The 17,809-nt window shown below is 40.4% G+C and overlaps 1 protein-coding gene and 1 long non-coding RNA gene across 2 annotated transcripts in view; one reads left to right on the top strand and one right to left on the bottom strand.

Annotated features, from left to right (window-relative positions):
• Positions 1 to 17,809, top strand: part of Slc9a9 (solute carrier family 9 member A9) — a 511,055-nt gene that overhangs the window by 363,396 nt on the left and 129,850 nt on the right. The window lies entirely within an intron of this gene.
• The window catches only part of LOC141418553 (uncharacterized), a 149,328-nt gene that overhangs the window by 75,300 nt on the left and 56,219 nt on the right, over positions 1 to 17,809 (bottom strand). The window lies entirely within an intron of this gene.

The raw sequence follows: 17,809 nt of genomic DNA, 5'->3' as shown, positions 1-17,809 counted from the left end.
TAGCTTAATTATCTATCTATCTAAACAGTTTTAATTACATGACAAAATACCATTTCTTGGACTTGGACTCTGAGACAATAGGCGGTGATAGGGCCACTCCAGTCATTGTTTTGTGCACACGTGTGTCACACAACGTATGTTTTGCCTACGATTCCACTTGTGTTTACTGGGCATTGAACCCATGCCATGCTTTAGCCTAGGGCAGAATCTTCTAGTAAATCATTCCCCAGAATCCCGTCTTGCTGATTGTTGGAGGATCTGAGGAGGTTGCTTTCCAAATTTCTTTTACTTTATTTTTCATGGATTGTTTTCTAAAGACAAAAATTGGCTGGGCCTTGCTTTATTAGGCACCGTAGTGTTGTGTAGACCCTGGCAGACTGTGATATCTGCAAGTCGGGGATTGGAATTCAGCTGCTGGCTTGCGACTCCAGCTTGGTCACTTTTTTCTATAGTCGTGGTCCTGTTGATGCCTCTTGATGCCTCTATTACTGGGGGATTATAGTAGAAAATAGGTATTATAAATTGAGGAATAAAATGGAAAGTACCCCAGAGGGCCCTTGTGAAGATTAAATGATTTCATATGTGGCCAGCATGCACAGTACTTTAAGTAGATAGTACTGAAAACAGTGCATGGTGCGGAGTAAGTACCCTTTAGAGCCCACACTGAGATAAAAAAATTATTCAGAGATGAACAGAAGCAAAGGGGGTGGGGTAGAGAAAAGGCGAGAAAATGAAGACTCAATGAACTCTGAGCTGGGTATTTTAAGAAAGGAAATTGATAAGTTTCCATAAGATGCTCCTTATAAACCTGAATCAGTCTGGAAATTTCCAGTGGCTTGATTGTGAAGGGCCCAAATGCTTCCTCACTAGTGACCGAATATAAAAAGGTTGATTAAAATACATTTTTAGTTGTTCATATCCTAGAAAATAAAGTCTTTGCTACAACCTGTGCCAGTAAGAGCTAGTAAACATCTAATTACATTATAATATGGGTTTTTTAATTGTTAATTATAAAAAAGAAGCAACAACCCAACAATAATTTGCCAGTCTGTACATCTGTGAAGTTTAAATGGGAAAATTGCCTCTTGTCTCAGCAAGGATGTAATTGATTCTTGGGCACTTAACGATATAATACCAGTTGCTGCCTGTTCTTCTTTCTTCTTACAAAGAGCTGACACCATTATGCACTGATATAAATGGAATCTTGAAGGTACATCAAAAATTCTGTCTTTTGAGAAAAAAAAAAGCCATTGTGACTCTTTAGTTTGGAACAGAGAATATTCAAGTGGGGTGCATCCTTGGAGCGAGGTTACAGTTTAGCTGCAGCTGGAGTCTCTCACCCTTTTCTATGAGGTGGGGGAGCCCATTTTGTCACATCCACAATGGTCATTGTGAAGTACATAAAATGTTTTAAAGTAACATTTTAAGAGACCATCAAATGAAGGTGCAAAGAGACATTGTCAGAGGCCATCTGCTCTCATGTCAACTGAAGCTAACTGGAAAAGAACTCAGAGTTCTTGAAACTGAATTTGATTAGTTGAGATGAATTGAAAAAACTCTTCATCAAAAGATGACTTGCAAAATGTTAGCCTCACTCTCAAACCCAAAATCAAACGGCTGTTAATATTGCGCTGTTACAGCTGATATGAAGTATCCAAGGGTAGGAAATGAATAAATTCAAAGAATCAATATCAAAGTGCTTACTGTCTATGTTTCCCTTCCAACCAGAACATTGTTTTCAGTGCCATTCAAAACATTTCCATTTTTAATTGAATTAGACACCTTTGGTAGTGGATACACTTGTCTTTTGTAATAAACCACGCATGTGTATTTTAAAACTGCTGAGACATCTTGTCAATGAGATAGTCACTTTTTCTTCATCCTATCTAATGCTTGGATCACTCCTCAGGCAAAATTCTGGCCAGATATAATGATTACGTATTGTCAAAAAAATACAACTAAGCCTCATTGGGTCCCAAATGTATATCAAAAATTGAATTTATAGCTGAAGATTATAAACATAACCATATTATTTTAAACTTTATCCATCTATAAAATGAACAGCCATCTGCCTGAATAGTAGCATGGACCAAATAGGGAATGTTTTTAGCTGAGTTATATTCTTGTGAACAGGACAGAAGGATCACACCAGACTTTCCTCCCGGGCATATGCCCTGAGGGGAAAGTAGATCACACAGAATAATATGGTTGCCTCCATGTAATAAACACCACAAAAACATTCAGCACTTCTGATAGAAGTCACGATATTAAGTTCTGTGTGGTTGCCAGCTCCCTAAGTCCATAGGGACCCTATGTTGATGCTTCTTTTACCCCTATTTTATAAACCAAGAAAGCAAGGAAGATAACAAGGGCCTAAATTCACATAGTAAGTGCTGGAATTCAAACACAGAGCCTGTGGTTTTAACCCTCAGCATTCAGCACCTGTGTTCTTTTCTATTGTTTTTGAGGTTCTCATTGTTGGAGAGATTTAAAAAGTCATTTTTTAAAAAAAGTCAGACTTTTGAAGAGTTCTAATACAACATGAGTCTTTTTCCTGAACCACTGCAAGTTGTTCAACTGATACTGCCTTGTCCTCAAATACACCAGCATATAATCCCTGACAAACCAGAATTCTACACAAACACAATACAGCTACCAAAATCATTCAAGTTTACCCAGTTCACTCAATAATAGTCTTTTAATCAAAAGGCTGGAGGTCAGAGTCTCGTGTTGTGTTTACTTGTCATGTCTCCTCAGTCCCCTTCAATCTGGGATAGTTCTTCAGACTTTAACTTTCACAGTGTTTATATTTTTTAAGTTAGCAGGTCAGATTTGTTTAAGGGGTCCCTCATTTGGGGTGATTCCCTCAGAATCAGAGGCCAGTTTTGCACTGTTAACATGTATGCTAACAGTTCCAGTGCATGCTATCCAGTGATGACAATTTGGATATATATAGTCATGGTGGTCTTCACTTTGATCACTTAATTAAAACAGTGTCAACCAGGTTTCTGTGTTGTAACATTACTCTTTTTACCACCCCCCCCCATAATTAATAAGTATTTTGTGGGAATATACTTTGAAGCTATGTAAATATTATAGCCCTCATCAACGTTCAAGTCATTCATTTATATCAGCATAGATTCACGGTTTTCTATTTTATCCAAGATTGTAATCTGTTACCACCATTATTTATTTTGACATTCAAGCCATTTTCAATTTGGCCATCCAGAGCCCCTTCAACTGCCTGCTCTGCCTTGACATGCCTTCATCATTTTAGAACACTTTTACTAATTGGAGCAATACAATGTTTCAGGTTCATTCTGTACCTTCCTGGCTCCAGCAGTGGAATTAACTTCTTCTCTAAGGATCTCTGGTTTCTGTTCATAGAGAATTGTCTGAGTGTGCTCACTCTGCTTCAAAGTCAGCCTTCTTGATGGAAATAATTAACAAGTGTGTGTGTGTGTGTGTATGTGAGAGAGAGAGAGAGAGAGAGAGAGACATGCACAGAGAAAGACACGCAGAGAGATACATTCAGGTTCATGTCTATATCGGTATGTGTGTGTGTTCTGATACCTTCAACTTCAGTCTAACACCACACGATTCATTCTAGTCTTTCCCTTTCCATATTTGGAACTCCCTTCTCTGACAGTGAGAAAGCTAGCATCCTGCATCCTTAACCAGAGGGTCCAGGAAAAGGAGGAAAACTGGATTCAACATCAGGAAAACTGGAGTTCCATCACGGATCTCATCTTTAATAGCTCTATGACCTTGATCAAACTTGAAACTTCTCTGGGCCTGTCCTTCTACATCTGCACAATGGCTATGACCATACTATAGTGTCAGAGCAGGGGTAGGGAAGAGCACAGGGTTTGGGCCAGGCTGCTCTGATGCTCTGATATTCTGTGACTTTGAACAAGTGACTCAACTTCTCTAAGTCTTATTGGTCTTTAAAATGTAAATAATGCTACCTCAAAGCTCCCAAGATAGTTGTGATATTTAAGTATATACAAAACTATTTGTTACAATGCCTGATTAAAAACAACCAAATATGTATTCCCTTAACCTTTCTTCTCACCACAATGGTAAGGAATAATATTCTAATTATACCTGTATAAGGTAATAGAAAACCCAACAACATTTAAAGTGATCATATACTTTCTTAGGTATAGTACAGGGGTAACCTTCTAAGATACCATTTGAGTATAATAAGTTGCATTTTATGGCACTTTCACCCTTCCTGAATTTTCTCAAGGTGAGCTAGGAGGGGTAGATGACTGCTCCAGCCATAAAGGATCTTTTTAAGGAAAGATTGCCATATAATTTCAACTGTCATGCCCAACTCTGTAATAATAAATGATGATGGCTTTGGTTGATTGGACACCTATTATACTAAGAATTTTACAAATCCCATTGCTAATCCTTATTATTGTCCCTCCAAGGTAGGTTTTACTTTGTCTATGTCATAAATGAGATACCTGAAGTTTGAAAAGTTGAAATAATCTTCCCTCAGACTACACAGCCAAGAAAATGCAGACTGGATCCCATGCGTGAGGGACTCTAGTGAATTCCCTGTCTGAGAAACATGCCAGGACATGACCTTGTCCAGTTTATTTGTGGAATTCTGGACATGTACATTTGGACAAAGAGGCAAATTAAAATTGCTTAAATGAATTCTGTATATCACTTGCAGTTCCCAGAATTCCCCACTCCTCATTCCGGGAAATTCAAGAGCACAATGACCAGAGTCCTTGGCTTCTTGTTGCTACAGTATTTCTCCAACACAATCAGACAAAAAGTTGGCACCAGCTCAGGCCCTAAAAAGAGTCCCGCAGAGGCTGTAACACTTCAGCATCAGTGACCCATTCTTTTTCTTTATGTAGCTTGTTTGTCATAGATCCTTGTGTGTTTGGGGTGTGCTTGCATCATTCGTTGTACTTTGCCTGTTCATTGGTCTGGATCCCCAGCTAGGTTGTGAGTTCTGGGAAGGCCAGAGAGGTGTGTGAGCATCCTTTCTCTCCTGTTAACACACAGTAGGACCAGTTGTGTTAGTTACCTGGGTGGATGAACAAGCCTGGTTTTCTTCATGCTCAGTGCTGTGGGGAAGGGGGAAGTAAACACACACAAGAAGGGAAGGAGAGGGCAGTTAGAGGTGGACAGAACACATTATAAATTTTCTCAGGAAGTAAAGACTTTAGAGTGACAGAAATGTTTTAGCTTATTTTAAAGATACATCAGAGAAGCAGAGAGATACCAAGCATGGAGTCAAGAGAAAGGCTGCTTGGTTTGCCTAGACATGGCTGGCCCTTGCTCGCTGTGTGACCCCGTGCACATTACTTCAGCTCTCTGTGCCCTACTGTGAAAGGGATTGTTGTGAGAAATGAGTGTGTTCACAAATGTGCTTGGCACATAGTAGGTGCTTTAGAAGTATGTATCCACTTTTATGACCAACTTGTGCCTTTGTTGCTTTGCCAAAGCACAAAACCCCAGCAGGGTAATGAAAAGAAAATATAGCACCCAAAGCCACATAAACTAAGAAAATGTGTTCTTTGTCTAAAGCACTCCACAAATTAAATTACCATAAACTGGTAATTTACACATGTGGTCTCAAGAAGCAGGGACAAGGAGATGAAAATGAAGCTGCAATGAGGTGAGAACTCAGATATATTTCCCTCCGTCATTAGCATAATGTGTGAGGGAAAAATTGGCACAGTCGTGGTGTCTAAAAGTGGACCTCGGTGCACAATGCACACACATCCTTGCAAACCAGAAAAATCCATCAGAAAGCAGCTTCGTGCCTTCTTGCAGCCAGAACTCTGGCTGCGGGAAGCTGGAAGAAATTCACACAATCAAGCCTGTTTTCACTTTAAATTCATGATCTCAAGACTCAAATTGGCATTCAGTATTGCTCAGCAAGGTTACTAGGTTTCTTTAGAACGTTCATTTTCCCCTTCTCTTAGACAGCTAATTCATTCTTTCTCCATCCTTCACAAACCTCCCACCTCCCTCCTCCATGTGTCCCATCAGCCAAAGTCCTTGTCTGACTCTGAGAAAACAGAAGACCATAGGCTTGAACCCCTCACCAAACCTGCCACCCCAGCTGTGCTTGCTTCCATCTCCTTCTCCCAACACAGTTGAGAAACAATTTCCTTTAGAAATATGTGCCTGGGCCTCAAATGTCCTCCCATCTGTTCCAGGAACTGCCACAGGTCCCCTGTTGATGAGTTTGAGGATGCAAGGCAGCAAAAAAGACCCAAGTCTGTTTACCATGGGCTATGGCATTTATGTTGATCCATTTTCTTGATTCTCTACAGTGAGCCTCTTGTAATATCATTACGCACGTTAGAAATAAGAGAACAAAGTGCAGGGATTTCAATTGTCTACCCTGGCCTCAATACTAGCAAATGATGAGTGGAGGCATCTGACTTAGACACTGAATTCTTAACCCTGCATGACCTCACTGTGAAGACCAAAGAGCAGATGTGGAGATAAAAGAGATAAGAGATCCTGATTTCTATGTCAACTTTTCAGCACTCAAAAGAGACCCCCTTCTGGGTCCACTTCCTTCGTAGGGGGACCTCAGTACGATTGGGAGACTGCAAGGGAAGAACTCCTTAAACTCACAAGGGACAGCTACAGATCCCTGACATTCTTCACTCTAAGAGTCTCCCTCCCATTATCCCAGTCATGGTCCTGTCAGATCCAGCAAGGCATGATTCCCCAGTCGGGCTCCCTGCACCTTGACGGCTAGACCAATGACCATGTGCACAGAGGCTTGGAGGGGTGTCTTAGTCAGCTGGACCTGCCATAACCAAATGCCACACACAGGGTGGCTTATCCCACCAACTTATGTCTCTCAGTACTAGAGGGTGGGAGGACCAAGACTTTGCTCCCTGTGGGAGAACCTGCTTACTGACAGCTGTCTTCTCACTTTGTCTTCACCTGGCCTTCTTTTGGTACCTGCATATAGAAAGAACAGGGAATTCTTTCTCTCTCTCTCTCTCTCTCTCTCTCTCTCTCTCTCTCTCTCTCTCTTTCTCTCTCTCTCTCTCTCTCTCTCTCTCTCTCTCTCTCTCTCTCTCTCTCTCTCTCTCTCCCTCTCTCCTCTTCTCTTCTCTTTGTTTCTCTTTCCTTCCCTCTCTTCTCTCTCTCTTCTTTCTCTCTCTCCCTCACTCTCTTCCTCTTTTGCTCCCTGTCTCCCTCCCTCTTATAAAGACTCCATTCCTACTGAATTAGGACTCTGCCATATGGTTTCATTTACCCTTAATTACCTCCTAAAAATCCTACTTCCAAAATCTCCAAATAAAATCACATTGGGAGCTAGGCTTCGACATACAAACATGGGGGACACAATTCAGTCCATGGCAAAAGGTATTTCAGACTCATTACAGGTGCTACTGCCTGAGAGCAGTGCCAGAGGCTCACCCAGCTTGCAAAGAGCTTCCTAATCCAACATAAGACTCACCTCTTGTCCTCTCAAAGGTACCCTTCCCCTGAGCCCTGGACCCTTCTCACTTCTCCAGAGCTTCCTTCCCTCAGCTCCCCCTCCTTCCCTTATGCACCATCAACACTTCCCTTTGGTTTGGATGGCTAATGTCAGCCTACTAGCACGTTCTTGCACATGCCATCCCACTAAAATAAGCATTTCTTCTTTACCCTGTCCCACACTTCTCCAGCAGTGCTGCAAGACGGGGAATAAACTCAAGCAAGATAACACTTTTCGGTGTAGCTCTCGTGAAGAAATGGCTTGATTGACAGCTTATAGTGGCTACCTGATACCGATATACATATGCATGCATGGACACATGACCACACATACACATATGTGTACAGATATACACACATATAAATGCACACAGTGGAAAGGCACACATTACACACATATACAAGCACACACACACACAAAGTCTTGAGGGACTGTGGAAAGTAAGAGAGAAATTAGAGACCAATTGACAAAACAAATGATGTGAAAGCTGGGAAAAAGAGCTCAGATTGAATCTCTGCCTTTCCACTGAGCACTGACGCTTCCATTTCAGCACATTTTTCAAGCGCCTGCTTCATGTCTGGCCCTGGGCAAGGCACTGGCCCTTGCTTTTAAATGGGCCATTTAAAGCGACAGAGTGCTTAATGGGATTTTTAAAGGGGACAACAGTCCCTGCACCAAGAAGAGCACTGGTATTTTTTCGGGTAGGAAAGGCTGCTTGGAGCATGTTAACACACCTTTACAATAAACACACATTCTCTCTCTCTCTCTCTGTTAACAATGCCAGTATCTGTAGTTTAGTACCTCCAATATGGCTTCCAGAGCAAGAATAGGAAAATGGTGCCATGAGACCAGCAGTTTTCAGAAGCCCCCAGAAGAAAAATGCTTAAGACTAGGTAAGGGCAGGCACAGTCAGCAGCTTTTTCTTTGCTCATTCCTGAATCACACAGAGGTCTAGTGACAGGTGAACCTTATGGCTCCTCTTCCCCCCTCCCACGGCCTTTCTTCCTACCACCCTTGCACAGTAGCTCCTGCTGCACACCCCCAACCTGTGTCACTGTGTCTGGTTCTGTCTCTGAGGTGAGAATCTGTACTCAGAAACTAGTAGTGTGAGTCGTGCACAATGAGCCACCTTCAAAAAGGTAACTCCTAGCTCTTCCCAAGCATCCCATAGCGCTGTATCTCTTTTTCCAAACTTTTCAAACTTCCTAAAGTGTCAGAGCATTTCTCCCTCAGAGTTCATCTTTTCAATAATCCACTTGTAACCATGAAAAGCACAAACTTGGGGGACAGTGATTCTGAAGCCAGCTGTCCTCTGCTTCACTAATCATGCTCCCAGCCGACTAAGGAAGGAGATTGTGCATGAAACACAGTTGCAGTGACCAATCACAGTCCCTGATACTATCTAATTGCTTTCTCAACACCATCATCGGGTCGGAGAAAACCATGGGAAGTTCTACCTGTGGGGTTCAAAGACTTTCACTGGAGGCCATGCATTTTTTGGATGTTATGGATACCCATTCCTCTAATGAAATTCTACCTGGAGCTCCATGGCTCTCTCTCCCACCCTGAGGAAGAAAAGTTCAGGTTTGGTCCATCAGTGTGCTATGTAATTGCTTTCCATGTCAATTTAATACTGCAAAGATTGTCACCCATTTCATACATGATCCTATGGGAAAGAGGTAAAATGACACAGATCTGGAACCTGTCCTCCTGCCATTTACATTTTGGGAAAGGAGAGAGAGACAGGTGCACAAATTCCTAGAAAAAGACAGATTGTGTTAAGTGCTACCCCCAAGGAGCAAACAGGAGCTATGGAGTACTAAGAAGGAGGAATAAATTCCAGCTAAGGCTTCCTCCTGTCAAGGGTGGCATCCAAATTAGAGAATGAGAAAGATTCCAAAAGTCAAATGAGGGAGGGACAATACTTCCAGTTGGAGGGAATGTGTGCAATGACACAGAAGGGGGAATGCACAGTCTGGCTCTGGAGAAACCTAGGTGTCTGTGTTGATGGACAACAGGGAAGAGAAAGCTTTATGTGGTGGATCCAGCCCCAAGAAAGCTCAGCTCAAAGGCCCAGGTTTGCACATTGTGCTATAGGAAATGGGAGAGCCATCAAGGGTGATGGAGCTATAACACCTGCACTTAAAGATGATCTGGAGTCTAAGGTAGCTGTCAAAGAGACAGCCCTTGTCCATTCACCACTTGAGTCAGCAAAAGTGAGGTTTTAAGTTGATTCCAAAGACCTATCAGGTTAGGGACTTCTAGTTCTATGGCACCCCATAAGACCTACCCACCCACAGTGGAAGAGGAGCCCTACCTTTCCTCAAAGTTAAAGTCTTCGCCTCCATGGCTCTCTGAAGAAGCCCATCTGTCCTCTTAGAAGGTGGCTATCTCTCTCCTGATTACAGAGTGTGCAATTGGAAGACATCACCAATTCATACCAACTACTAACCCCCTTGGACCTAAGTGGGGCTTTTAGAATGGGCATCTCAGTCCCAGTCCACTCTGTGGAGAAAGGGTTCAATCAGCTCATCAGCAGAAGGGCAATGGCTTGCCTACTTCCTGGCCACCAGCCTACATAATAGATGCTGGCTGTGCATACACCTCATGCCCCGGCTCCACCTGACAGAACACCCTGACAGGCTGACCTGGGAAGGTGTTGGAGGAGCACACAAAAATGTGTAGGTAATGAAAAATTACAGCTGACTTAAAGGGACCTTGTAACCAGAGGAAGAAAGACCAAATGACCAAGCTGAGCACCTAAAGTTGGCAGCTTCATTTATAGTAGAACTAATGGAGAGGGAGAGAAGACATTAATAAAAGTAATTAAAACAAAGACATAATTAGAGCACAGAGCAAGCTTTCTGGAACTCAGAGTGATATTCTGAATTTTAAAAATTCAATAGAGAAATTTTTTTTTTAAAGTGTTCACTGCTGAGAATAGAATTCATGTTCTGGGAGACTGAGTTAAGAACTATCTCAAGACATAGAAAAATAGACTTGAAAAGTAGAAATACTATGGAAAAGAATTAGAGGATAAATCCAGAGAATCTGCCATATTATCGATGGGAATGCCTGAAGATGCAGGCTACATGGAAAGTAATAAGCAAATTGTAAAAGAAAATATTGAAAATTTTCCTTAAGCTCAAGAAATACTTGGTCAGTCAGATTAAAAGTCCCACTGAGACTTAGCCAGAAAAAGCAATCCTTAGACATACTTTGATGAATTCTATATTATAAGGATAATGTGTTAGCCAGCTTTCTGTCACTATAGCAATACCTGGAATAATCAACTTATAAAGAGAAAAAGGTTATTTTGGCTCATAGAACTACTCACTTCATGTCCAGGAAGTGTAGAAAAGAGAGGGAGGGAGAGAAAGAGAGCGAGAGATGAGAGCACAGCCCCTTCTAGGGAACACCCAATGACCTGAAGACCTCCGGTTGTGCCCCACCTCTTAAAATGTTTACCACTTCCCAATACCATGTCTGTGGAGAACCAAGACTCTAACATGGGCAGTTGGAGGACATTTAACACTCTCCTTACTATAGTAAGGAGAACTCTTGAAGGTTGTCTGATAGAAAGAACATTTTATTTATCATCTGACATATTAAATTATAGGGAATATTGAAATAACATCTATAGAAAAAAAGGATTACTAATAAAATCATATGACAATTCTAAATTCCTAAATTCAGCCTAACTATCATTCACCAAAGACAAAAGGAAAGAGTAATATTACAGGCCCCATCCTCTAATTGTAATTTGGTGATATTAAAAATCATCAGCAACAAATAATTACCCAAAAATGTAATTACTTGCACATTAAGAAATATTTTTTAAATTATCTTTTTTTTAATATATAGGCACACCTTACTTAAAACTTAACATTATCTAGACATCAAAAAATGTAAACATTTTATATCAAAGTATATAGGACATAGTTTAATTATACTCAAAGGAAAATATATATCCTTAAACACTTTTAGTATATTTGAAAAATTTAAGTGAAAGTAAAGAAAGAAAATAAATAAAAATTGTGTATTCACCTTAAGATATTAGAAAAGAATAGCAAAGTACAAAGGAAGACGATTCTGACCCCCCAGTGCCCCAAGGACAAAGGGTGGAAACCAAAAAGGATCCAAAAGGAAGAGCTGGATGCAGAAACTTCTGGAAGTAGGACTAGGAAGTTAGAGAAGTCTAAGAGGGGAAAGAGTTTGAGCTCAAGTAACTTGGTATAAGATAATTCTATCAGTAAAATAGCAAACAGAGCAGAAAGAATAAGTTAAGAGAGAAACGTGTTAGCTCATGAAATAACTTCTAAAGAGCAAGGTCTATTTTGGCTCACAGTTTCAGGAGTTTTAGTCTACGTGGCCCTGTCACGTAGCCTGTGGAGTGCAGTACATCATGGCAGAAGCATGTGACAGAGGAGATTGCTCACTTCACGGCAGCTGAGAAGCAGAGAGAGAGAGAGAGAGAGAGGAAGGGGCTGGGATCCCTTTATCCCATACAAGGGAACACCCTCAATGACCAACTTCCTTCAACTAGGCCCCACCTCCTAAAGGTTCCACCACTGCCCAATGGTGCCACCATCTAGGTACCAAGCCTTTAACACATGGGCCTTTGGGAGACATTCCAGATCCAAGCTATAGCAGAAGACAGGACTGATTTTAAATCTAAGGAGTTGGCAATGCCAAGAATGTGTGAGGCTCTACATGGGGCTCTGTATTCCTTATAAATCTGAGCAAGCCTTTGCTCACCTGGTTCCCTTGCTGCTAGCTCAGGGTCATAGCTGGCATCTCATGGTGACAAATAAGCAACAATGCATGGCAATGTAAGCAAACCTCAGAAAAGTTCAATGCAAGCTATGGAGTGAGGGAGAAGACCCTATCTCTCCATCCTTCACCTCAACTACAGTTCAGAGGTAGCATCCTCAGAGATTTGGACTGGGGTCAGGGCAGAGAGAGACAAGCAAGGCCAGCATTTCAGTTTCTTCATTATTCAACTCAAGTGCCCTACTTAGAAAACTAGTAAACTTCTCAAGAGATTTGTCCCTGAAGTATTTAAACACATCTCAGTTGTAGCTCAGTGACTATTAAATACACCTTTAGCACTTTAACTCCATTTATGTTTTCTTTGTCCTTGGTCTCCTCTTGCCCCTGGAGCCCAGAATTCCAGCAACGCATCACCAAGAAACTTAGATCTTGAGAATCAAAAGAATTATTGCTGAAGATCTCTTAATGTTCAGTTAACTCTTTTAAACAAATCTGGTAATAAATATTCTCACTTCTATCCAAATTTCCTCTGTAGCTTCTAGATAAAGCAGTTGGTCAATAGTAATATTCACTTGGAAGCAAAAAGAAAAGAGCTAGGCAGGGAACATGCTGGAAAGAATCTCGTCTATGCTGTGACTCTACTGGGGCCATCTTGATTTTCTCTGTGTACAAAGGCTAGCTTCAAGCAAAGTGTGTTTACAGGGTTCTCTATGACTGATTTGTGCCACATTAACTTATTCCTTGGTAAGGTTTGAACTGTGACTGAAATGGTAGCAGATTTTAATCAAACCTTTCTGATCCACTGATCAAGGCTGTGAAACAAAAGAACCAGAGGCTAAGATATCATTCTAGACTCCCACGGATGCTTACAATATGGAGACCTCAGGTTGGTCCTTCCTGCCTTGTAACTGCTGACAGTTACAAAGGAATGCTGTGCCTTATCCCAAAAAGAAGTCTCCCCAGTTCAAGCCATGGAAAGTCAGATAACTATTTTTGTGTCTACCATGTTTTAGTTTAAAGAAATACAAGGACACCACACCATTTACCATTGATGATAACTGATTATATTCCCTATCACTTGACCTCATATCTGAACGAATCCAATTCACGCTCAAGGAAAATGTAGACAATCAAAGTCGTTCTGAGAACCACTGACAAGATCACTAGAGAAAACGGTATTCCTGAGCCTGAGCTCAGAATTAGCTAACCTTATTTGCAAGAAATCATCAAAACACATCTGGGTAGCGTTCTTTTTTTCCTTTTTCTCTTTTTATTTTTATGCTGCTCTTTTGTAAAGTCAATTCCCATTTCTCCTGGCTTAGTGATGCTTTTTAGAAGTTCAAATCAAACCATGGCAAATGGTCAAATTCTTGATTTTTTTAAGCTGCACCTATCTCTATAGAGTTAATAAAAGTACGATTTGGAAATTTGGGTGAAGTTTTCTTCCCCTTCTATGCACTGACATTATTCTCCTCTTCTGGTGCTGGTGTTTTTGTCTCTTTGAATTAGCTGACAATGAACTTTTAATAATGTTCCAGAGAAGGAGGTTTGGACAAGAGACTTTCAGATTCAGAGGCATGGAGGCATTAATCTGGAGAAAGATGCTCTATTCAAAATGGTTTTACATGAGTTCATTCCTTGAAAAAGTGACTATCAGCATAGGACTTCCTTCATGTCTTTTGCTTTTTTTTGATGACACCTTACATACAAGTGTGACTTGGTGCTGCTATTGTCACCAGCAGTGTTCCTGAGCAGGACTTACTGACATTATTGCCTGATTATTGTTCTGCTCATCGTTGTGTGACCTCACTCTGTCTTAATGCAGAACCCAAGCCTTGACTTTAGTATCCTGACACCCCAAATGTGATCCAAAGACCAGTAGCATTCACATCACATAAGACCTTTTGAAAATACAGACTGTCAGGGCCACACACCTGCTACTGTGAACTGAATGGGGACCGCCCCCTTCCTGTTCATGTGTTGGGTTTGAATCCCAAATAATTGTATGTACAGGTTGTGCCTACAAGCAGGCAGTGAAGGTTAAATGGGGGTATATAGGTGAGGCCCTAATCTGACAGGATTAGTGACCTTTTAAGAGGCATCAGAGAGATCTCTCTGTGCAAATAAGCAGAAAGAAAAAGTCATGTGAGCACAGAGAGATGGCAGCTGAGAGGAGAGGTGTCATAGGGAACTGAATTGGCCAGCGTCTTGATCTTGGACTTCACAGCCCCTGGAAGTGTGAGAAATAACTTTCTATCCCCTCAGCCATCTGGCCTAGGGTGTTTTGTTATGGCAGCCCACGCTGGCTGATTTACTTACTAAATGTAGATATGTGTTCTCACAAGACCCCCAGGGGTAAGGCTTGCATGTTAAAGTCTGAGAAGTAGTCTGTTTTGGTTGACCTTGACCTTGACATAAATGAACCCCTTCCTAAATCATTTTCCTGTGGAAGACACTCAAGCCAGGAACTTTGAAATGAGCCTTGAGCTTTTTAAGCCTAACTTTCTGACTTTAAAGAGCTTTTTCAGCCTTGATTTGCCATTCTTTGAGATGTAGAGTCCATGGCTCTAGTGAAGAATGAAGAACATCCCCGAGAAGCCCTGAGCATCTGGAAAATTTCCATTCTCTGTGTAAGAGGGGTTTGGAAGAGGGTCATCAGTGATTGTATGGAGCAAAATTGAGCTAAGGCATAATTCTTTCATTTATACCTCATGCCACCTTACACATAGACACACATTTTATCTCTGCTGCCTGCCTACTCTTCAGTATTCTTAGGATTCCATCAAGTTTTCAGGACTATGTGTTTTGGAATATTTATCAATCCTTTTCAGAACACCTGGTATTTTTCTGAGGAGAAAAAAAGAGTTGGTGGCCATGTTTTGCAAGTTTGCATCTCTTCCAAAATTCACGTTGAGGCTTAGTCCCGATGTGGCAGTATTAAGAGTTAAGGCTTTTAGAAGGCAATTAAGTCATGAAAGCTCCACCTGCATGAATGTATTAATGACTTATGAAAGGCTTGAGGGGGTGATTCACCCCTCTGTCCCTTCTGCCATGTGCTACCACACTGTCCCCTCTGGAGGATGCAGCAATAGGGCTCCCTCTTGGGGACAGAGCGCAGGCCACACCAGACACCACAAATGCTGGCACCTCAATCCCAGAATCCCAGGTCCAGAACTGTAAGAGAGGGAGTTTCTGTTATTTATAAATTACCCAGCCTGTGGAATTCTGTTATAGCAGCACAAACAGATGAAGACATTGATCAATAAAGGCTTACTTCTTTCTTCCTTTCTCCTTGGTATCAATAATACTCATTGAGACAGAACACATGACCAGAACGTGACTGATCAACATTTACCTGTAAATGACATAATTTGCAGATATTTGTGGCTGAATAACGTTCCATTGTGAGTGTGTGTATGTATCACATTTTCTTAATCCACTAATCAGTTGTAGGGCTGTTTCCATAGCTTGGCTATTATTAATCATGCTACAACAAATATGGGTGTGTAAGTGGTTCTACGTTCCTTTGGATATATGCACAGGAGTGGTTTCACTAGATCATATGGTACACCTATTTTTAGTTCTTTGAAGAACCGCCATACTACTTTCTGTAGTGGTTGTACTAATTACATTCACAGTAACTGTGTAAAAAGTCTCCTTTTTCCCAGTGTGTAGCATTTGTTGTTTATGTTCTTGATGACAACATCCTGACTTTTATGGGGTGAAATCTCAATGTCATTTTGATTTACATTTCCTTTATGGCTGGAAATGTTGAGCATTTCTTCATGAATTTATTGGCCATTTGTACTTCTTCCTTTGAAAATTGTTTGTCCAGTTCATTTACCTATTTTTTTCATTGAGTTGTTGATTTGGGGAAGTTAATTTTTTCGAGATGCTTGTATATTCTGGTTATTAATCCCCTGTCAGATATGTGGCTGGCAAAGATTTTCTCCCATTCTGTAGACTGTCTTTTCAGTCTAGTGACTATTTCCTTTGCTGTAAAAAGCTTTTTAGTTTAATACAATCCTGCTTGTCAATCTTGTCTCTTATTTGCTGAGCTATTGGAGTTCTATCCAGGAAGTTAATGCCTATGTGCATGTCCCAGTGTTTTCCCTGCTCTTTCCTGTAGGGATTTCACCATTTGAGGTCTTGCTTGAAATCTTTGACCCACTTTAAATTCACATTAGTGAGAGACAAGGATCTACTTTCAGTCTTCTACATGTGGATATCCAGTTTTCCCTGCACCATTTGCTGGTAAGGCTGCTTTCTCTAACGTGTGTTTTGTCCTCTGTCAAAAGATCAAATGACTTAGCTGCAAGGATTTATCTCTTGGTCTTCTATTCCATTGGTCTTCATGTCAGTTTTGTGTGTGTGTGTGTTTGTGTGTGTGTGTGTGTGCCAGTACCATGCTGTTTTCATTATTATGGTTTTATAAAGTTAGGTATTGTGATAGTCTAGCATTTCTCTTTTTGCTCAGGATAGCTTTGGCTATTCAAGGTCTTTTGTGTTTGCATATGAACTATAGGACTGATTTTTCTATCTTAGTGAAAAATGTCATTGGAATTTAATAGAGATTGCACTGAACACATAGATTACTGCTGTTAGTACAGCCATTTTCACAATGTTGATTCTGCTGATCTATGAGCATGGGAGAGCTTTCCATCTTCTGATGTCTTCTTCTATTTCTTTCTTCAATGACCAAATCCAATAACATATCAAAAATATCAGATACCACAATCAAGTTGATTTCGTCCCAAGGATGCAAGAATGGTTCAACATACGTAAATCAATACATGTAATACAGCATCTAAACAAAATTGAGGACAAAAATCACATGATCATCTCAATACAGAAAAAGCCTTTGATAAAATTCAACATCCTTTTTATGATAAAAGCTCTGAAGAAACTGGAAACAGAAGGGAAGTACCTCAGTATAATAAAGTATGTATGACAAACCTATAGTCAACATTATGCTAAATGAAGAAACTGTAACCACTTGTAAAGTCAAGAACAAGACTAGAATACCTGCTTTCCCACTCTTATTTAATATAGTTTTGGAATTCCTAGCTAGAGCAATAAGACAGGAGAAAGAAATAAAAAGAATTTAAATAAGGAAAGAATAAATCAAATTATTCCGATTTGCAGATGTTATGATCTTACACCTAACAGATCCTTAAAATTCCATCAAAAACTCTTAGACATCATAAACACTTTCAGAAAAGTAGCAGAATACAAAATCAATATGAAAAATGCAGTAGCTTTTCCAGACACCAACAATGAACAGATTGAAAAAGAAATTAAGAAACAATCCCATTCACAATAGCCTCAAAATAAAATACTAAGAATAAATTTAATGAAGGAAATGAAAGATGTCTACAATGAAATCACTAAAGAAAGAAATCAAAGAAGATATCAGAAGAGTGTTACTTTTATAATAAGATTTTGCTTTGTGCTCTGGAAAATTTATAAGAAAGAATTTTAAAGTCATAAAATATTAATAAGTACAGATAGAACTACTCAAAAGAGAAACTCAACAAAAATTAGGTCTAATGG

Source organism: Castor canadensis, chromosome 17 (assembly GCF_047511655.1).
Source record: "Castor canadensis chromosome 17, mCasCan1.hap1v2, whole genome shotgun sequence".
Classification (NCBI taxonomy): domain Eukaryota; kingdom Metazoa; phylum Chordata; class Mammalia; order Rodentia; family Castoridae; genus Castor; species Castor canadensis.
Note: the sequence above shows the minus strand (reverse complement) of the source record. Positions and strands in the feature narration are given on the sequence as shown.